The sequence below is a fragment of the Condylura cristata genome, unplaced genomic scaffold (assembly GCF_000260355.1).
Source record: "Condylura cristata isolate star-nosed mole 26May11 unplaced genomic scaffold, ConCri1.0 scaffold00009, whole genome shotgun sequence".
Lineage (NCBI taxonomy): Eukaryota > Metazoa > Chordata > Mammalia > Eulipotyphla > Talpidae > Condylura > Condylura cristata.
This window is the reverse complement of record NW_004567110.1, coordinates 44,484,892-44,507,894: the sequence shown is the minus strand read 5'-3', so window position 1 is coordinate 44,507,894 and position 23,003 is coordinate 44,484,892. Positions and strand designations below refer to the sequence as shown.

At 35.3% G+C, this 23,003-nt stretch overlaps 1 protein-coding gene across 2 annotated transcripts in view; it reads left to right on the top strand.

The window, feature by feature from the left end:
• The first annotated feature begins 43 nt into the window (after positions 1 to 43).
• KCNB2 (potassium channel, voltage gated Shab related subfamily B, member 2) overlaps positions 44 to 23,003 on the top strand; it is a 354,089-nt gene continuing 331,129 nt past the window's right edge. The window contains exon 1 of one of the 2 annotated variants that reach the window (XM_004679802.2): positions 44 to 530. The gene's annotated coding sequence lies outside the window, so the exon portion shown is untranslated. Of the gene's footprint in view, positions 531 to 6,854; positions 6,904 to 23,003 lie in introns of those variants that run through there. The other variant, XM_012723032.1, reaches the window with a different exon arrangement.

The window sequence follows — 23,003 nt, the reverse complement described above, 5'->3', positions numbered from 1 at the left end:
GAGCCACAGACACACACCCACCAAGCACCCACCGCCCTCCGCCCCCGCGGGCCGCAGCAGCCAGAGCCGAGCGGCAACTCTCCGGCCCGCGCGTCTGGCTTTCCCGGCTCCTTCCGCACGGCGAGCTCAGCCGCGCTCGATTTTTCCTTTTCTATCCCAGCCCTCTCTTGTCTGGGCGAACGCGGCGGCAGGGGGATGGGGACCCGCGTGGGGAAGGGGGTGAAGATCGATGAAGATTATTGTTCTTTTTAAGGATGCCTTAGCTTCCTCCCGCCGCCTCGCCTCCGAGTCTTCTTACTAGAGACCTTGAACCCGAGTCAGGGATGTAAAGAGAGGGGGGAAAAAACGCCGGGAGCTCCAGCCAGCCGGGGAGACCCTCCTCTCCGTGGAGGGGAGGGGGATTTCCAGCGACAGATCATTGGCGAAGGGAATCGTCGCAGGGAGAGGAGCCCCGGAGGGAGCGGGGAATCCCACAGCTCTTTGTGGTGCCCGAACCCATGTCGCCTGCTGAGAGGGTCTGTGGGAGCTAGGTAAGTGGCAGGGGCATTGCTGCTCCCCTAAGGGGTCTTCCTTTGAGCATGAAGCATCGCAGGCATAGCCAGACTTGAGTTGCTTAAGGGACTGGAAACTGCCATATGGCGCTGAGTGGACTTAAACACAAAGCTGACTTAGCCTTGAGAGGGTTATTAATGTAAGGCTCCTTCCCTGTGGGGAAGGCACTCAAGTGTTAGCCCCTGAAAAGCTTCCTAGCAGCCTGCCTGGGAAGGGTTGGGAAATGTTATTTCTAGAAGTGCTCTTATTGCTTTCTGTTCATTTGTTGGTAAATGCTACACTCACATGCACACACTTGTGGGACTGGATTTAGGGAATGTGATGTCTCTGATCCATAAACAGCCCTCAGAACACAGAGACATGCTTGCATTTTATTCTTCAAAGGGTCCGCGGTCTCTGTTCTGTAGAGCAAGGTTCCTGAGAGGGACAAGGAGTCTCTAAGGAAAGCGCTTCATGGCTGTTTCCAACACACTCTTGCTAGGGGACTTGGGAATAGTTTCCTTGAATGGCACCAAAGACCAGACCATTGCCTCATCATTTGCTTCCAACGCTTCATGACCATTTTCAAAATAATCTGCTGCCATCCATTTATGACCATTATTTTTGTATTTTCATTCATAAAATTCCTCAGTGTGCAATAGGTGTGCAAAATGCCATTTTATACTTCACTTATCACAGCACAAGTGTTAATAGAATTAGAAGACTACACTGAAAAAATTTAGAATGCAACAGATCTACACTGGGCTAATATGCAGATTAAACATCCTTCGAATCAAGTTATGTGTTCATGTGAAGCTTTTCACATTTCTATTTTGTTTTGAATGGTTTTTGGATTTATTGGAAATTTATTTTTTTTAAATCCAGTTCAGAAGCAAAGTATTTTATTGATACTGGTTTTAAATGTGTAGTATTGTGTGAAACAGAAAGGTCTTCTGGTTTACTTTCCAATAAATATCAATTAAGATGTTCTATAGGGTAAGAGAAAGGTAAATTCCAGTCAAAGATTTAAAGTTTTGCCAGTACTGAATAATTACTCAATATTTTGAAAAATAGGCCAAAAAATTAAAAATTATATATATATATATATACCTGTGTATCCAAATATGTCTATACAGTTTTGCTCTCTTTTACTCTTCAGAAGTGTTTGTGTGTCATGAAGTATAAAATTCTCAAAACTTACTTGTGGTACATGAACAGGATTATAGGCATTTTGATTAGAGTTCTTGATTTTTAACCAAAACTTTGACAGTTCACTAACTTGGGACTTACGTATATGTATATACATTTAGTGGTTGCTAGTGTTGGTAATTTTTAATAGAGGGCATGAATAACTTGTGACTACACAGACGTTTTGAGAATATTGAGGGATTCAATATGTAACTTCCCTCCCTCATTTTACTCCACCTCAAAAGTTAATATGCTTCCACAGAGTAAATACAATAACCCCTTGCCTCTTGCTGTCATATTCAAACCAATTGTTTATCAAGAATAGAATTCCATCTAATGTACTGTTTTTCCTTTTCTGGCACAAGTCAGACTGTTGGAGAAAGGAGTGAATCATTTGGCAGTTGGCTTTGCTCTCTCCCTCCTTTTAACCTTCACCTTTCCCTTTCCATGTCAGTGTTCCCAAGTCTCCCTCACGCACAAACAAACATGGAAATGCCAGAAAAGAATTCCCCTGCCTGCCACTCTGAGAATTCTAGTCTCTCCTTTCCTCCAGTCTTTCTAAATACAATCAACCTATGCATCAGTTGAAACAATTTCCATTTTCACCTTTCTCTAAATCCCACAGTTGAACTTTCAGTCATTTGGGTTAAATGAGTATTCAGACGGGATTAGTGAAAACGATTACCTTATCCAATCCTTTCTATTTGGCTTTTCAAGTTTCCTTCTTGACTGATGCCCCATTGTTAACATGAACCTACTCTTCTGATTTCCAGCATGGTAACAAAAGTCAGGCTAGAAAAGTGAAATGGCAAAATATGCTTTTAGTCACAGTTTTTGGCAACTCAAAATCATATCTGTCTAAATTTATGCATACCAGCTTTTATGTCAATGGAAAATCTTCATTAAGTATTGAACAAATATTTTTTCTTGAATTTATATCTGCCATTTTCAAATGATAACCTAGAGAAACTGTCATACTTAATATGCAATATATGAAAGTGAAACAAATTACTGGTAAATCTAGAAACCCTACAAGATATATTTCATTTAGATCTAATGTCTTATTTTTTCTTGATGCATTATAAGGAAATAATCCCTTGAAATTTGCTATTCCTTAGAGACTAATTCCTAAAGAGCATAAAAGTTCATAGGACAACTCATGTACACTTTAAGGTAAATTATAAGGTTAAGACATCCTGTTTACTTAAGAGTATTATTTGAGATTTACTTTTATTTGTCAGTCTGCATAAAGTTATGCCTTTTATTTTCCTAAGAGCTTCAGAGGAGTGGAGAGTACACATATAGGTGATAATTTTTAAGCTCATTGTTTATATGGTAAAAGTTTATGGTCTTGTTTTTCCTGATGTCATAAAATAAACTTTATAGAGCAGCACAGTCTTAAATTTTTTAGTCATATACTACAAGAATATTCATTCTTTAGATCTATAGCCCTTTTTTTTTGTTGTTGTGTATTTCCTACTTGTGCTTTTTAAATATATATTCCCACGACTCCTTACTGCAAGCCCAGGTTGTCAGATAGAAGGTCAAGTGTATGAGACCAGGGCACTTTGGCCTGTGGAAGTTAACTCCCACTGCATTATCATTAAGATGAAAATGCCTGATCCTGGAGTTTAGTTGTATCTAGCTATACTGTCCGATTTAATATCGTGTATCCATATGCTAGTCCATTAATTAATTTGCTACTTATATATATATATATATATAAGGAGAAAAGTGCTTGATTAGAAAATACAAATGCAAAAAGAGAAAGAATGCACAGTCTGTACTATTTAATGTTTTTTTTTGTTACAAAAGTATTGTGGGTAAAACTTGAATAAATAATTGCAGAATCACATGTATAGTTCAAAATTAGTCATTTTTTGCATACAGAAGTACATTCACAATTTTGTATTTAAGAAATTAACTTAAGAAAGTTGTCACAGTCTGTACATTGGGTAATTATTGAAACTAAATTAAATGCTTTTATAAGTAGTATATACATTATTTTATTTATATAAACAAAATTTAATATTATTGTTACCACTACTGCAAATACTAGAGCCAGGCATTGTATTAGTCTTTTACATATAAGACATACTTTAATTCTCATAATCACCTTAAGAAATGACTGTCACCAGTATTCTTTCCTATGTAGATAGGAAATTTGAAGTACAGAGACTTTTCTTGTTTATAGTCATATATGAAGTAAGTAACAGTCCAGCTTGAATCCAGTCATTTGGGTTCCACATAAGCACTATGAAATTAAGAAGTAATAAGAAAAATAATCCAAAGCAGAATCAGAAAAAAATGTTTATAGCTCCTAGACTTATTTGGTCCAATTAAAAGATACACAGAAATGTGATTACAGGTATGTTTGGAAAAGGCCAAAAGTAGGGATTTTTTAAGTAGACAAAAACTTCAGAGTTTTCAACTTGAATTTGAAATAAGAATGCAGTTTAGAAGCTGAGTTTTAAAAAGTGGGTGGCCTTTTATCAGAAAGCTAATGGATTAGGAAGTACTGCCCTTACTGACCACAGAAACACTGATTGAGACTGATGATCTGCCTGGTCTTTTTCCAATGATAGCTCATATTATATTCAGTTTCAGTTAAAAAAAATATTGTGAATAATTTTTTAGTTATTTAGTATATTTTTAGTTATTATTTTTGGAATAAAATATTCATACATTAAAATTATTAGTTTACAATGTGATTTTTTTTCTATCCATGCCCCCATTTTTTCTCCCTGTATAAAGTACCCACAGCATATTAATGGGATTTGAAACATAGGCACTTAGAGGTTTACTTTCTAATATATTGTCTATATTTCTTTTATTAAGTGACAATAAAATCATGAAAGCATAAATTAAGTCATAAATTATTGAGATTTTCATCAAGAAAATTTACATAATATTTGAAGTAAAGTTATTGCTAAATAGCTACTGCTTATGTTTATGTGAATAATACCATCTGGATTAACTTTGGAAAATGACCAAATTCTGCCTGCAGGGTGCCATACAATCAAATATTTAAATACATTCTTATGATTGATCGACTTTTTTATTTTTCCTCACAAACATTAGATTGCAAAAGCTTAGTCATGTTGTATTGAAAAGTTAGCCTACAATTGACTTATAGCATAAAAGTTGATTTTAAAAGTTTGTTTTTTGGAACTTGTAATATATTTATGGAAATAGTACTTTAAATGATATGTAAGTCTCCAGACCTACCCACAATACCCTTTTAGTCAATAATATACCTCAAGCTCAGTACTGTTGTTACAAAAAAATACAACCATTATGTGTAGCAATATTCCTGGGGAATAATTTGACTTAAATAATATTTATTGACTGCCTCCTCTGTGCAGGGCTCTTTTAGAATAAAAAGGTGAGCACAGTACTGCCTGGACCCACAAAGAGGAGAGAAAATTGAGAGTTTATACATAACTGACTCTGACGCTAAGCAGAGTGAAGAAAGCTCTGTAATATTGGTATAGGCAAAATGTTGAATAATTGATTCAGAGTTCTATTGTGAGAGCCAGGGACTGCATACCTCCTCAGGACTCTCATTTGTTATTTCATCCTCTAGGTATCCACTGAGCTCCTTCCCTGTGCCAAGTCCTAAGCTAGGTGTTGGGGATATAAATATGAATAAGACATCATGCACTCACAGCCTACACATGTAGACAAATAAATCATAACAAAATGTCATAAATGCTATTGGCAGAACAGGATGGTAATTCAGCTGAGTAGTTGCCTACCAGAAGCACCCTAAGAGTAAAAAACGTATGGTTGTTTTGAGATCCTCCATGTATGGCTCATGATTCTCTACTCAACTAGACCCACTGCCCCCTTTTTAGGAGCAATATTTTCTGTTTCTTTTGCTTTCCTGAAATAATAATTATAGGTAATATATATACATATAATATTTTAAAAATCAATATAAATTCTCTGCCTATAGTAGAAAGGAGAAATAAAGGAAAGCAGCTTATGTTAACATAGTAGGTATATTACTATGTCTATGCTCAGGTACAACCATATTAGGAGATGTCATAAAGTAGTAAGATGTGTGCTACTTAAAATGTGTAATTAAGCTGGGATTTAAAAGAAACTTCATTGGTAGGTGCCATTTATGTATATTTGGTATTTTGAAATAAGAACAAAGTAAATATAGTGAGTGTGACAGATTCAGTTGCAAACAGATATGGGTGTGCTGTATTCGTGAGCCAGTGAACGTGAGCAGCAATGCAGTTGGTAACATGACTTTCCAACATGGCAAACAAATGTGGTGAGATTCCAAATACGGTAACTACATTTCCAGAAAATTCCTATGCAAAAACATTTTATGACAGCAAGATTAGGATATTTCTATCATATATGTGTCTGCTAAGAAAGGGACAAATTCTGGAAGATGTAGGACTTCTGCATCTGCATTGTAGGGTTTCTTACATTCATGGGTCTTGCCTTCCAAATACTTAACAATTTTAGAAGATGTAATCAAAAGGACTTCCTTATTGCCACTCAGCAACAATGCTTATGGCAGTGTTCTTGCTTTGAAGGAATCCAATCCAATCTTAATGCATAATTGGTCTATTTTGAAACAAACAAAACAGAACTCTCAATGTTTTTAGTAAAAAGGTAAGTTTAACAATTGATTATATAACAAACAAAATAAACAACCTCAACATTAAACTGTGTAGATTACTAAATGTTAGAAATATGTACTAATAGTAGGCACAATATGTGAACCTAGATGATCTGATCATCAAAATTTTATCTTTTACGTGGGAGTATCAAACAAGACTTTACAGATGAAATGACATCTTAGCTAATGTTTAATAGGTTAGGAAGCATTGTCCAGACTGAAAAGAAGGCAGAGGGAAGAGTATTTGCATAACGGAGTCACAAAAGGGACTAATCACTGGGACTCATTATTATATAGTTATAGATATGGAAGTGATGGGAGATGAGACTGAAAAAACAGGTTGGGGGTTAAATACAAAAGCTGCTGTATGCCATGCTAAATCGTTTAGTTTTTTATCCTGTAGAACAGGTTGTGGGGGTCAGCTGCGATTTTAAATAGAGTGACACGATTCACTTTTTTTTTTTTTCCAGGGGGCTGGGGATGTCTCTAACATGAAGAAGATGGACTATATGAGGAGAAGAGGTTGATGCTTGGGAGACTTGGTAGGAAACTATTGAGGGTCAGGACTTAAACAGGCATGATGAAGAAGGCAAAAAATGCTTGGATTGTTTAAAGTAAACACTTGTGATCCAAGTGCCTCCCACTTCCAGCCCATCAGTGCAGGCCATGATCTCCTTCCAGGGTCACTGCTTCTGTAGTAAACTTCCACATTTTAGTGGCTAATAGGGAGACATTTGTTATTTGGTTGTATTAAAGTCCATTCTGCATGTTTCATGCAGTGAACTCAGATCCCTTCTACCTACATCAGCGACTTTGAGTTCTCTTCATCTAGAAGGTAGTCACGGAAGAGAATGAGTATCATGAAAATACATCCAAGAACTGACACACTTTGCTTCAATTCACATTCTGTTGATGAGATAATCATATTATGTCATTTATGTATGTAAACAGAGGAGAATATGTAACCCCTTGCTTAACAGTCACTTCCCAGCAACATTTCTGTATCATGGAAGAAGGACATATTTTGAAAAACAGCTATTTCTATCCTATTCCACCTCTCTGGTAGAAAAATCTCAGCCGAGGAGGTTACCCGAATGACTCCAGCTCACTGCATTCATTTCAATGTCCAGAGTCCATGGGTGATGCTAAATCCTGTAGTTCATTAAGCCTGCATATAGCCCCTCATTTTCCAGAAATCTTTATACTAAAAGAAAGGTTATTGGCCTCCCATAATACAAAGATGGATCAGGATCAGATATGCACTAATGAAACTAAAAACTTCCCATTTGGAAAAAGAAGAATGAGAGACATGACATGTAGTAACCAAAGTAACCCATTAAATGGAAGAAATTTTATCAGACATTGCTGAAGATCTCCTGCTCTAGCAGTAGGGGAAATTCTTTTAGTGTACTTTGATTTTGCTCTTAGAAGAACTTCTTTGTTCATTGGTCTCTGTAGCTTTGGTCACCATTTGAAAGATTTGTTGTCTGTTACTCTCCATGATCACATCCAAAATGAGTGTTGGGAACTGTACCCCTCTTGGAAATTCTATAATTTCCTCAGCTCAGTTCTTGCTGTTTCAAATATGCATGCCTATATTTTATTTCGTAGCCATTCTTTCTTTCTCTCTTAGGCCAAGCTTCTACTTTGACAATACAGTTCTCTCAAAATCTTCATAGGTTTCTCACCTATTCACTTTCCATCAGCTATACTTCTAACTACATTGAAAGTTCTTTCCTAATCATACTTCTTTATCCTGGTTCACTTTTTTTGTTGATATCTCAAGTCTCTATGATTCATTTGGTTACTTTGAGGTCATCTGATACAGTAAGCATGGGTGGTTAGGTCACTTAATTAGTTTGGCCTTTGCTGCAAGGCTGAGTTATTTTGTCTAAATGGGAAGTCTTAATGTGACCTTTTATTTAAAATCTTGTTTAGTGTTATTCCTCATCACTGGATCCCTGAAACAGTGGACTGTTCTAACTTTTTTGTCTTATATTTCTAGAGTTTGGCTATTCACCCTCATCTCTGTTCTGAAATTAGCCAGTTCTTTAATGAGCTTATCCATTGTCTTAAAATACCTTTATATAGGCAGTAAGGAGCCACAATTATATACTAGCATTCTGGCTCTTTCCAACCTTTTCCTCTAGAGCTATAGATATGCCTTCTAAGTTAGTAAAGTTTTGCCAGGGCCCACAGTATCTCAGGCTTCTGTTCTCCATATCTGTTTCCTTGCCAATGGCCAAACCCACATATTTATATTTTTATAAAGGCAGCATCCATTTCAAGGCATCATTCTCAGAGTAAGTTAATGCCAGATTCCTGTAACAAACACCAAAATGTTAGTGGCTTACCATACCAAGTTTATTTCTCATCCACATAGCAAATCAAGAGGGGAAGGTGAAAATTAAAAAGTTATATCCATTTCTTATACATCTTTGATCAGGAATGATGCAATACTTTGTTTATATTCTTCTAATGAAAACTAATCAAATGGTCTGCTCAGATGCATGAAGTCAGATATGTAGCCTGTAGCTTAACAAGAACCTCACAGTGACAACTCTGTCTTACAAAGATAGAGTATAAATTTAGATGACAATTAGCTATCCCTACTGTAGACATTTTCCTGCAGAATAAATAGGGGAAAGAAAAGAATTGAATCACATTCACCCACCTGTCAATCCTGCTATGGATGGTATGTCCCTGCAGCTCTGTCACCTCACTTTTGCTTCTTCATTCTTTATCTAGACTTCTGGAATTCCCACACATCGCCTTCATTCTCCAAAGCATCACTAGCAAAGAATCTTGTCTATACTGATTCTGGCTGAATCTTTCAGGATAAATGATGGTAATTATACCATAGACAAGAAACTAATTTGAACTTTATGTCATATGTCACTGTTCCTAGAGATGTGTATCCCATTTCTCACCATGGGAGCTTACACACTGGCTCAGAGCTCTCTGTATACAGATATACCAGCCATTTGTTAGATATTTCTCTTTCTCTAGTCTCTTCTTGATAATTCTTATTCTGAGGTTTTCCCTCCTTCCTTCTCAAGGTGTCAGTGGACTTATTGTGCAGGTCTACAGAGAGACTTGCATGTTATAGCCAAATAGTTCATTATGTTCCCCTCACCTCCAAGAATACAGTGATTCCTTCCCTGATAGGATTTATATTAACAACTTCCTCATACTCCATTAACTTGAAACTATAGTGAGCTTTTTAAAGACATGCATTTATAAAATAGTAATTAAGCCGTTTTTATATGTAAATCACTCTTCCAGGTCACCAAGTTAAAAAAATTGGTCTTTACCTTCATAGGGCTTACTGTCTATATGAAAACAAACTACCTCAGATTTCCCTCTAGTGGACAAATGCGGTGAGTATGCCCTAAATCTGAGAGGTGATTCTAGGAAACTATTTGGAAAGCAAAGGTGATAGGCTAAGGTAAGGCTGCCGGATATGAAAGGGCCAGGATAGCACCTCTAGAATGATTGACAACATGTGTGTGCACTGTGATATAAGTGGGGGGAATAGTGACATGTCACTATTATTACCCAGAGATACGTTTGCATTCTATCTGTTTCCCCAGTTTATTTGTTGCAGATTACAGGAAGTTCCCTATTTGTCCTTTTCCCACTCTCTCCTCTTTTCAAATAGCAGGCACTTAATCATCTCAGGATAAGTTGGTCTGAAAATGAGTTCATCCAGGTAGGCAATGTGGCATCTGGAGAGAATGGATACAGGTGGCTAATGACAGTCCATGTAGGGAAGTTAGGTTTGAGGTGTACGAGGGAAAGTCCTAGACAAATATGGAAAAAAGAGTTTGGGAACAGGCAGTATTTGGGAATTTAGACAGGCTGGGGTAAGCAGGATTAAGATGATTTTGCTCCATAGGTTTAAATCCAGTGGTTTGGGGGGGGGGTTTAGAATAAGAAGAGATCTATATTAACTATCAAAGCAGCAGTCTAAAACTGTTTAAATGTACGTATCTTCTATCAGAATAATATCATCATAGTAATGTTATCAACACAGGATTCAGGCACAGTGGATAGGACCATTCCTTATGACTTCACCAAATTAACAACACCCCTTTCTGGACTCCTACTAACACTTTCTAAATTGTTATGGTCATTTTTTTTTTTTTCATGTCCTCTCAACCAATGTTGTGTTCTGTTATTTTTACAAAAAAACAAATTTGATCATATCACTGAGCTCCCTAAAAACTATAAAGAACTTACTACTTTTTTTAGAATAAAGGCTTCAGTCATTGATTTGGCGGTTACCATGGCCCTTCATTTTCCAAAGCATCATGGGGCTCTTGTTTATGCTAGGCTCTTGTCAGTCTGGTCCTTGCCCTCCAGCTGCATCTCTGGTACTTGTTTTCTGTTACAAGTTTTTACTTTCCTTTAATCTACCTAAGTTCCTTGGAATTTCTTGCCATAGGGCCTGCACAGGTAGTTGCTTTGGGTGCTGTTTCTTTCTACTTTCACTTACTTGTTATTCATGTCTCTGATCTTGGGTCAGAAGTCACTTAGTCAAAGGAGTTTTCTTGGGCACCAAAATAGGGCAGGTCTCTCCGGTATGCTCTCTCCTGATATTCTTTATTCTTCCTTGCAGTATTCACCTAGCTTTAACTTTAAATTGTGAGTAATGGCTTGTTTAGTGTCACTTTCCTATGTGAGAACGCAAGTGTAAAAAATGCAGCACCTGTCCTTATTCACTGCCTTACTCATAGGATTCCCACAACTCTGTGTACATAGTAGGCGCACAGCATTTATCTGTTGAGTCATACGTGAAACAGTGGATTTGGAACTTACACAGTAGTCACCAGCCACACTGAGCTATTGAACATTTAAAATGTGTCTGTAAGACTGACGCATTAAATTTTAAGTAGAATTTAAATTTAAATAGACACATAAGGCTAGTGGCTACCATGCCCGTCAGTGTGAAATATTCCTTTTGATTCAGTGCTGGCCTCTAACTTGCTTTATGTAAGTGTCTAAACCACTTCTCCAGTGCGTGGCCTATTTTGACTCTGATGACTCTCTCCCAAGTTCATGCTAGGAAAATGATTTTTGAATGTGCCATGTCTACTTACATCCAAGGAAATGGTTCATTCTTTCTTTGTGTGAATTCTACAAAATGTGAAATATTTTGCAAATGCAGAACATTATTTTTATAATTGCTCATGTGCTATGATCTTAAATGCTTTCTCATGCCTAGTTTTCCCAAACAGCAGTGTTTTTACACTTGAAATTCCCTCCTCTCTCCACTCTCCCTCTTCTTCCTCTACTCGTTTCCTTTCCTTTCTTACCTCAAAGACAACACTATGTCCTTTAGCAGGATCCTTCTTTTACACATTGATTTCTCTTGTGTTAATTCACAAAAGTTATCTTACTGGTTCAGATCTTTAACAAAACCAAAACACAACAAAAACCCATTCAGATCATTAGCAAAAACAAAGAACAAAAAATGTAACATGATAATAGTACTTGACATGCTGATTACTATTGTTTTGGAAGTTTATTAACTATAATAATTTTAATATATTACTAAAATGTATAAAAGTGTATGGTCAAATATTGTACTTTAGTCCACTTACTGTTCTCATCTAGATTACATTATAGTTGCTTTCAATTCTTTGAAAATTCTCATGTGACTAGATCTCTTGGAATTTTTGCCCTCCTTTTTATAATTGAAAAGTTTTCTAGTAACATAATACCAGAATGAGAAAGTGGTATTTAGAAGGCAAAAATTCTGAAGTATGGCAGTAAAGTTACATTTAAAAGAAATGGTCCTTCTTTAGTCCTTTTTCTCAAGTCTGAATAGCTGAGAACAAATGTGTCTAGGGGTTTTCATGCTAAATGTCTCCAGTTCATAAAATCACAATTATTAATCAGACAATCATTAAATATTAATCTACTTTTGAGATAAATGTCATTTTAAATTTGGAATCCTATTTTTTTCTAAATCCAAGGAGAGCATTTTCATTAGGCTTTATAGAAAGAGTGCACGTAGAAAGCTTAGAAGCTATTAAGAAACTACTTCTTAAAAATGGATTTATGTTTCATTGAGGCCCATCAAACTTCTTGGTTTCCAGCACAGTAAGCTTAGTTAGTTTCTAGTTTATTTATGTGCAGCTAAAGCAGAACCCTGGAGTCAGGGTTTTGGCTTTTTTTTTTTTAATCTTGAGAGCCATTTTTTTTTTGCAGGTATGTTACATTTGGAACAGTGGTTATATTTCACAGCATACATTTTGTTGAATTAAGTATTTGTTGAATAAGCTATTCAAATAATCCCTTAATTCATTTGCAACCTCAAGAGCTTTAAAATTTTCAATGCTGGCTAAAACTACAGATCCCATAAATGAAGATTAGATTTTCTAATGTTCTGTGAATAGAAACATCTGGATCATTGTTGGTATGCCTGTAAGTCAGTTAGAAAGCTTCAATTAGGTGCTAGTTAAATAAATATTTAACTGTAATATTATCTGTGCCCACAGTACACATGCTGAAAGCATATATCTGAAAATTCCCATTTTTTTTTTTGAGTAATCCTGTGGTCTCCTTGAGAGCAACAGCTATTTTATCCAAGTTTCTATGGCCTGTACTCAGTATATACTGGTAGTCAAGTAAAACATTGTTTTGGAAAGAAGGAGAGGATAAGAAAAGAATAATAGATCTAAGGTAGCATCTGCTAGGTATAGTTTTATGACCTTTTTCCATTCTGATCATGATTGGAATAGGAGAAAGTACAGTTTTATGTTGTAGCCAGGAATCATTAATAATTAGAATCAACTCATTAGTATTTATAGGTTTAATGAAGTATGAGATAGTCATATTGCTTTTGCTTCACTTTTTTCTGTTGCTTAAGTTTATATTTATATTTTATATTTACTTTTCATGCCCTCAATTGTAAGGTCTAGTCAAAAGGCCATGGACTGGGGAACAGAAGACTTGGTTTCTACTCCAGATCCTGGGAATATCATTACTTCCACCAGTGTTTCCAAACTTAGAGTGAGCCCCTTATCACATCTCTGAATCTTTTATTTTTAGCATAATAAATATTTGTAAGCAATAATCGATCATAAATCTCAAATAGCTAAGAAAAATAGTTTTGAAAGCACATACTAAAATTATATGCAGTTTAAAAAATGTATAACTACAGAGACAGTTGCCAATCCTATTATCTATCCTTAAGAAAATTGTAACATGAAACATTTTTTATGCATGCTAGTTAGTCTAATGAATAGACATATTTGGGGCTCATTCTTTCCTTCTATATCATGCTAAAATATTACTCCTTATTGGTTCCTTGTTTCCATTTTGTTGCTGTTCTGAGGCATCCTGTATCCTGCCATTCAAGGAAAATCCCCACTGCCTTCTGAGATTAAGAATATGGGCTTTGAATAATCCTGGATTGGAATCCCTGAATGAGCATTTTCTAGCTGTGTCATCTTGAGCAAGGAATTTATCTTTCTGAAGCTCAGTTTTTTAAACTGTAGGTCTAAGGTAATAATACCCACCCCAAGATAGATTGAGAATTAATGAGAATTTTTATTATATGAAATAAGTGGGGTAAGCATAGTGACTGCTTATAATTATCACTCAATATGTGGTAGATGATAAAATGATAATTACCAGGCCCTCCATGGTAGCGCAGCAGGTTAAAGCACAGCACTAAGGCTAAAGCCATTTTAGCATGAGTTCGACCCCTGCCTCAGAGGTGAGCCACATGGCGGCAGACCTCTTCAGACCTACCCGCTGCTCCCCTCAGCAGTATACTTCATCGATCTTCCTGTTCTGCTCCCTGCTCTGTCTCTGGTGAATCCTCTCACTGCCCCTGCACCTCTGATCTGTACTACAGCTCTGTATGCATAAATAATTTTTTTTAAAAATTTTAATTATCAAAAAATGTCACACAGCAAATGAAAACATAGTATCGGTTCTCCTCCAGCTACTCTTCCAAAAATATCCATACCTTCTAGGAAATATAATTTGTACTTGTGGATGCTGGAGCATAAACTGAAATAATGTTAAATTGCAATCTGAATCTTAAAGCAATAAAATAAGCATAGTTTATTTTATACTAACATGCTCTTTTATTATGATCCTGACTATACAAGGCTTTCAAAAGTGAAAGACTGCTTTAAATATCACCATCCCTAAATCCAATTTAATTAGTTTTTTCTTGAAAAAAAATTGAAAAGGTGATAAAACAAGATTGAGAAAGAACTAATAAAAGGGAAAATAATCCATAACTTTTACCATCCTTAACCATTCCAGGCTACAGTTTTCAATGAAAACAGTAACTATCCTTTATTTCTGAATATTCCCAACATCAGTGCAAAGTAACATTCCCTATTTTACTACTGCAATGATAATTTTTATGATTTTCCACACTTTTTCAAATTATTTATTTCAAGACTGTATCATCTGGTACAAGTCACATGAACTCAGGGCTTCAGTCAATCCATCTGTGGTCTCTAATTTCCACATTTTTATTTCAGAAAATGTTGATGGCAAGTGACGAGCTCATTTTCCTCATCAAATGTTTTGATAATTTCTTATTAAATTGTTGTGAGTGGTATTATTAGCAACATATTTAACACCCTAAAAATCATACATGCTAGTAGGTCATTCCATCCATCTGCCTTAGATTTTTACCATTAATTATTTATTATCGTTGAAGCTCTCTAGCATTTTACCCAACAGAGACAAATGGTAGATTGAGAATAGGGGTAGTGGTGAGGACAGGAGTATTTATAAAGTGCCACACACAGATGGATGCTTAATGAGTGCTGTTTAATGATCCTTGCTGATGACAAGGGTGGATGGAAACATCCTTCTCAGGGGATATTGAGATGTATGTCTGTAGTTCAGTGAACTTCTTCCCTTTATGGCAATGCACAGAAAAGTCAAACCTTTAGTTATTTGTGATAGTCTGCTTATAAAAATGAGTTCCAGTATTAAAGGACACCATTAATTTTTTTTTAAAGATTTATTTATTTATTCATATAGAACTGGGGTACAGGCCAGAGATGCGGAGGGTGAGAGGATTGACCAGAGACAGAGAGGGGAGCAGAACAGGCAGATCAACGAAGTACACTGCTAAGGGGAGGAGGGGGCGGGCCAGGAGAGGTCTGCCTCGCCCTCGCCATCGCCATGTGGACTCCTCTGGGGCAGGCAGGAAACGAACTCATGAGGAAGTGGCTTAAACTTCGTAGTGCAGTGCTTTAACCCGCTGCACCACCAGGGAGGGCCGGACACCATTAATTTTTTAAAAACTAAGTTGTTTCACTTTTTCATGCTAGAATCTCAAGTACATTATTTTGAATTTGCAGTCAGGTAAATAAAGGAAGGTACCAGCAGATATGGCTACCATGAGTGTAGGTGAATTTTGACAATTGTTTGCAAGGAATCTGAAGATGTGGCCACATGTTTTCTGTAGGGATTTGAGTACATTGGGAAAGTCTTGTGCCTTTCACCTGAGGTTATTTTCCCAAATCAAGCATTGCTCTACTTGAATTTTCATTGTCATAGGTCATTCCATTGGTTTAAGTTTGCCCTTCTTTTATATTCTTGAATAGCAATATTTTATATTACTTAGGAAAAGAAAAGATGCTTGTTGCAGTATATAAGTTCATCTTGTGAAAAAAAATTTGGACTCACTAACTTTGAGGTATTTTGTTTATTCTTTTATTGGTAGAAATTTCATCATATTAGCTTTTCTGGCTAAAATAACATTCTTAGGAACATAGGGTGAAAGAGAAAATTAACTTTTGCAAAAACTTTTAACTTGATCAAAGTGAACTTTTTTCTGTCAAGAGGTGTGTCAAGACAGCATGTTCTATTTTGTGACATCATTATTATTACAAAGCCTTAATTATTTTGAATTTGTTCCTTACAGAGTTCCAAAAATCTAACTCTTAGTTTGAACTTAGGCTTTGTTAAAATTGGCAGAAACTCTAAAAATATTATAAGTTACTATAATAAACTGATATTAGGTGATAGTAGCCAAAACATCTGACTCCCCAAAAGTATAAAAGTGCTTTGAAATTTATTTTTGTTTCATTCTATCAGGTAATCAGGTATCAAAGAAGAAAGCGTGAATAAGAATTATTTGTCACTTTTAAAAAAGATTTATTTATGTATGCATACAGAACTGGGGTATAGGCCAGAGGTGCAAGAGCAGTGATTCACCAGAGACAAAGTGGGGAGTAGAACAGGCTGACTGCTGAAGTACACTGCTGAGGGGAACAGTGGGCTGGTCAGGAGAGGTCTGAATGTCATGTGGAAGCTTTAGCTTCTTAGTGGTGTGCTTTAACCCACTGCACTCTCAAGAGAGGACCCATATTTGTCACTTTTAAGAACCCATAGCCAAGAAGGTGATTTCAGTAAAAACTCACAAGGCACTTTCTTGTATGTTTAAGCTTTTATCACATTTTAGGTAGTTGCTTGTTTATTTGTTGTAGAGTAGCCATCTACCTCCTGTAGAGGATAAGATCCATGATGTCAAAGATTGAGACTCAAGCAGAGTAGGGACTCATAAATATTTGCTGAATGAAGGAATAACAAAGAATTCTAAGTGAATGACACAATGAGAAAATCAGAACAAATTTTCAACCCATTGCCAGACAAGATACTGTTTGTGACATTTAGTAATGAGTAAGAGTTCATCATACAGAGAATGTGGAAAATTATTTCATACATAAAAACTATATTAAATTTGGGTAGTGACAGGTAATATGAGATAGCTAGAATAACAGGAAATTTTTTGTTAATGTTTAATAAAATATATAATAATATATACTATATATTATATAATATTAAATAAAATATAAATTTGGCCATTTAATTTTGTATTCAGCTGTTATTGATTGTGTGTTATCTATATGCCAGGTAGTTATACTACAGTGATGAATAAGATTAAACATGACCCCTGCCTTCAAGGAATTAAGAGTCTTGTGGAATGGATAGATATTAACTAAATAATCAAAGCACTCAGCCCAATAAGTATAAAACTGCCATTGTGACATACTACACGTACCAGGCACCTGACTCTATAAGCTATTAAAATATAAGAGTTAGTGTGTAGTCAGCAAAATCAGAGGGTACTATCTTAAGGTGAGATACTTGAGTTGATCTGAAGCTGAAGAGAGGGAAGAAGAAAAGATGTGTAAATTCTCTGTGGCAGAGGGAGAGTGACACATAAAAAGAAATGGGTGTGGAAAGCTGGAGCAGAGAGTGAGAGGGATTAAGGTAAATGATAGTCCTGCAGAGACAGGGTAAGTACAGACCTTCTGGAATTTGTATTGTATTTTGTCCTTATCCTGAGGGTAGGACTCATGGAAGTAGCTTCTAGTAGACATGGCCTGAGCTGATAATGTTTGGGGTATAGTGTGCAGAACTAACTGGTGGAGTCCAGAGTGGAAGGAGGCAGTTATCTTCTAAAGCAGTGCTATGGAAGCAGAAGTAATAAAAAAGCAATTCTGTGGATTGTACCTTACTACAGAAGGACACAGCTATATCATCAGAGTGTGACCATCATCCATTAAAGAAATGCATGATGTGTAGGAGATGATACATCTCAACATTATGTAGCCTGAATTAATATTTTGACATGGGAATAGACAAAGGAAACTTTTTGAAACTTCATTAAAAGAAGAAAACCAAAGAATAATGAGAGTGTAATGGAGATTTATATAGTCATCTATAGAGCAGACTTCTAGAGAGTTCACCTGGTCACCAAAGACTTAACACCTTATTTTAACTCAGTGTTGAAAGCTGTAAATAAAGAATTTGAGCCAGTACATATCTAAGTGCTCTTTTGCTATGTTCTCTGATTCTAATCTCCAAACATGGGAGTTTTTAAAGCATGGTATACTTAAATTATAGAGATAAACCACAAATCAGACTCACTAGTTTTGCTCTTAATAAAAGCCATGTTGTCTATAATGTGTTCGATTATAGAGAAGTAAGAAAAGTAATTGGCAGGTGTATTTTGATTTTTAAGCTGAGCCCACCTTTATGAGGAATAACCCTTGTGTGAGAATAATCCTACTGAACATTCCAGACCAATCATTATATGATATGAAACTAATTTTATTGTAAGAAATCTAGCAGAATATTCAAATCCTATTCAAATTTCATGATTTTTTTTTAAATTTGGGTCCATAGAGGCTACATCTAACTTCTGCCAGAAACCCAGATGGAATATGAAATTTGAATCAGTCACCCAAGTGGGATATTGTATCCCACTTGTATCCCAGGTAGTGACTGCTGTTGGTGATTTCTTTTTTTTAAAAACTATCATGTTACAGGGTGGCTCAGCCTTGTTGCCCATTCCTTTCAGTGGTGTAATAGTTTCTCTGCTGGTTGCCATTAAAAAAATTTTTTATCACCTTTTATCTTTATTTATCTTCTTTACTCCATTGTGACTCTGGATAAACTTTTGAAAGAGACACTTAAAAGAATACATCTTAGGCCCCAATGTAAAGGGCACTTAGCCCCTTATAATAGAAAGTCCCCCACCAGCTGAATGGATATATAAAAGTTTGAGTTGTTTGTTTGTGTGTGTGTGTATTTTGAAATGGACTGAAAATTTCAGGCCATCACTATACCTTTTGCTTTATAAAAGGTCCAAGGTGCATTATAATGTCAGTATTCTATTTTTCAGAGTAGAAAAGAGTTTTTTTTGTCAGTTATGTCTTATTAAAGGCCATTTTCTCAAGGCAAGTGTAGTGTTTAATTCTCTAATTGTAGATACATGTAGATACATATGTACAGGCTTTAATGTTTTAAATAGGTGTCTATTCGGATGAAGAAAAATCACCATTATGTATCTAAATTAAAATAAGTTATTTATAAATTTTGTTATTCAAAGCAATCTATGATCTTGAAAGATTCTCATATTACATATCCTACTTATTACTTGTCTTTTCCTCTTCTTACTGCAACACAATGCTTCCTTTGACCACTGAAAGCAAAGCTTTTAGGATTTTGAGTGTATCTAAAAAAAGCATCAATTATATCAAGGATAAAAGTCCTGGATTTTTCTTTTTAACTGAAGAGTAAATAGTTGTGCTAAAATCGAAGAACATATTGATATTAACAGCCTTTGATTACAAAAAAGAAATGCCACCTTCCACCTTCTGAGGACAAGGACAATGTTTCAGTTATTACTACAATTTGACATTTAAAAAATACAACAAACAGTATAAATTTCATTAATATTTCTGGTGGAGTTCTAGATTAATTTAGTAGATTGTTGAATTTCTTAGAACAATTTAAAGTTTCAAAATCCTTATTTTAAAACTACATCTATCTATCTACCTATCTTCTATAGCAGGATCATATGTTTATGTCAAATACATTAGATTTCTTTTAACTTGTTATGTTGGTTTTATTTTAAATTAGCAATTCTGGAGGTGTTTTTTTAAATTTCAACAAAATATTGAAATTACATATATATATAATAGATTATATTTTCAATAGTTATAGGTCTTTTTCTCCACATACATAGTGCAAATAATCTTTTTGTCTCTCTGAAAAAGAAATAGCTAGTACAAAAAAAGGATGCATTTACTGCTTAATACCATACATGAAACGTTAAGAAAATGCTTTAGAGCTATACATAGAATGATTTAGATTTGATGGTCTCAGAACTGCCTTGTTTGCAAATGCCTGCTCAGTGTGTAACTAGCAACACAGAAAGGAAATGTTAAACATCACTTAGATCTTTAGAAAGATTTGCTTTTCATCTTCACAGGATCACACTGGGACTTACCTTCCCTTGCTGTACTAAGGAAGTGTCAAGTATATGACATAATGGTAGTATTTTTGAGACTACAGTTAAAAAAATTCACCACCACCCCCCCTGCCTGCTTCCCCAAACATGGAGTCTCAAGCTGTAATTATGATGCCATGATCAGAAAGTTGTGTTTTGTCAGGTTTGGGCCTGAGCTGATGGCAACATAATTCCACACTGTTGGTAGGAGCATGGTGCAGCTGTGCAGAATGAGAATGTTTGTTGTTGTTTATTGTTTAAAGAGTCGCTTTTTTCTCTAACAGACTAATGAAGGGATGTTTAGTACATTTGTACTGGTTGACTGATTGTTACAAACTTGAGTTTCAATCGATCAAATAAAATGAAATAAATCAGCAAATATCTAAAAGAAAATATTCACTGAGAATTTGTCCCTTTTTTTTTTTTTTGGTAACTGTTTATATAAACTCCACACAGTTGCATAATACCTACACAGTTTAAACATTGAATAATTACTTGCACATATATATAATCAATGGTTTGACATTAATTCTTATGGAGTAAAATTATTATGATACATAGTTTCACTTTAAAACTGTGTCTGAAAAAGCATAGCGTCATATCCTCTTCAATTACTAAAATTAAAAATGTAAATTTTGTAAGCTCTCTAGAATGGCAAGAGACTGTACCTAACCCAGAGGGAATAGGCAGATTCATTGTTACAAGTAAAACTAATAGGGCAGGAAAGAGTACAGAGTATAAGTTAAGCATTAAAATATAGAAAATCAGCTAAACAATAAATAAAATAAATGAAACATTTATGATGTACTGAAGATAAACTATTTCAAACCCTGGTAAATATTAAAGGGTTCTTGAAATATGAAAAACACTCCTCTTAAGAAACCTGACATGGAAAAATTATTTCATTGACTATTAATATAATAAGTTTATTTCTATCTAAAAGAAGAATTTAAGGTGATTGGAGGTGGAGAGTGGTAAAAACTACATTATCATATGGGAAGAAATAGTTCACTAAGCATCATAGAAAAGAATAATTGTAGATGTGAAAATGACATTGTTTCATGGCTGAAGAAATGAAGTCCAGCCATAGAAGAGGTGCAGAAAACTGCACAGCCGGGCCTTTGGTCCCAAGCTTAGAGCAAAGCCCCTTTTATGACCTCAAATAACCACCAATACAATAAACTCAGATTAGATTTTTTCTTTTCCTTTTTTCTTCTTCTGAGAGAGACATAATATTTTAATTCAGGAGGTTTTCAGATTAAGATAGGATATAGAAAACTTGATTGAAGTGTGTAAAAGTTTGAAAATATATAGGCTGGTTTTGCAGTTGGTGAAGACTATCAGGACAGAAAGAGCTAGGGTACGGGATAGGAAGAGGGAAAGAAAAGAGGAACATTGGTGGTTTGTGGGGAACTAGAGAGAAAAAGCACAGAGGAAGAGAGAGAAAGGTGACAGGTAGACAAAAGGCTCAATGAGTTTCAAAGATCCTGTTGGTCAGGACTGATAACTGCACTAATTTTCTTGACTTATAGGCTGACAAATGTGATCACTTATTCCTTCTAGTATTCTGAAAACTTGACTCACTTTCTGAACCCTAGTCATTGTTCTTCAACTGCTCAAGAAGTTATGCCTCTGAATCTCTTTATCAGGTGATAAGCAGAACATTTGCCAGTGGAGAATTTAAAAAAAAAAAACAACAACAATAATAATCAAAGCAGGTCATCTTTAGGTCTTAAAAAAATCATACCAACAGGCTATCTCTCATCCTATTTCTTTACCTATGTTTTGAGGAAAGGGCATTGAGTTTCAGTCTCTTTTATTGTGGGATTTGTAATTAGCACTGAAATTCTTGATCAGTAGAGGTGTTTTGAAATGTAAATCTGAAGACCTCTCTCAACTACAGACATACATTTTACAAAAAAGAATTCACTTTAAATTATAAGTGTGAAATTATTTAAGACAAATAGTGGCCAATTGATGATTATGACATAGCATTTGCTTTTAGTAATAACCTTTACAAGAAAGCAAGTGACACAAATTCCTTGGCCACAAGCATGAGAAATTTGTACTATGTGGGGATCTGCTCCCACTCTTTCTGTAAAACCTCATATTCAATACAATCAATTCAAAAACATTTTTCTTTTTCATATGAGTATAGAAAGTGATATTTCAAAGAAATTCAATGTCTGTTTATTTGTAGCCAAATTCCAAATAGGTTATTCATACTGCTTATTATTCATGTGAACTGTGCATATAATGTATAAGGATTGTTGAATGTTGGACCTAGTGGAGAAAGGAAATTCATATCTGGAATTGTACCATCTTTAATATTTTCAGTTGTTCTGCCCACCTCTAATACTGCTGCTCAATTTTTTATTATATAAAAAGTGAACATGGGCATGTTATACAAAATCTGAACGTGGGCATGAATGACATCAAAGGTACATGCCATGAAGTGCCTATTATATGTAGGTACATTCTTCAGAAATAAAAGGTGGGACTCATAATTCTTGGCTCTGTAGGTTTATAATCAACTTGAAAGACAGAACATATACTTTAGGAAAGATCTAAATGCTAACATTTATTTGCTAAACACTAGCATAGTTTTTAATCTTGATTTTCTTTCAGTGATTGGCAATCAAATATAAAGAACTTTACTATATGACTCTTATTTTATTCAACTATACCTCCCTGTAGTGAGTACTTCGCATAAACCATCTCATCTAATCATACCACTGCCTTTGAAATAGATACCATTCCCTCATTTTGGACATTAAGAAATTGAGGCTTAGAGAATTTAAGTTACTCCCCCAGTCATTGTAAATGCTCTTTATTTTTGTCATCTGAGAT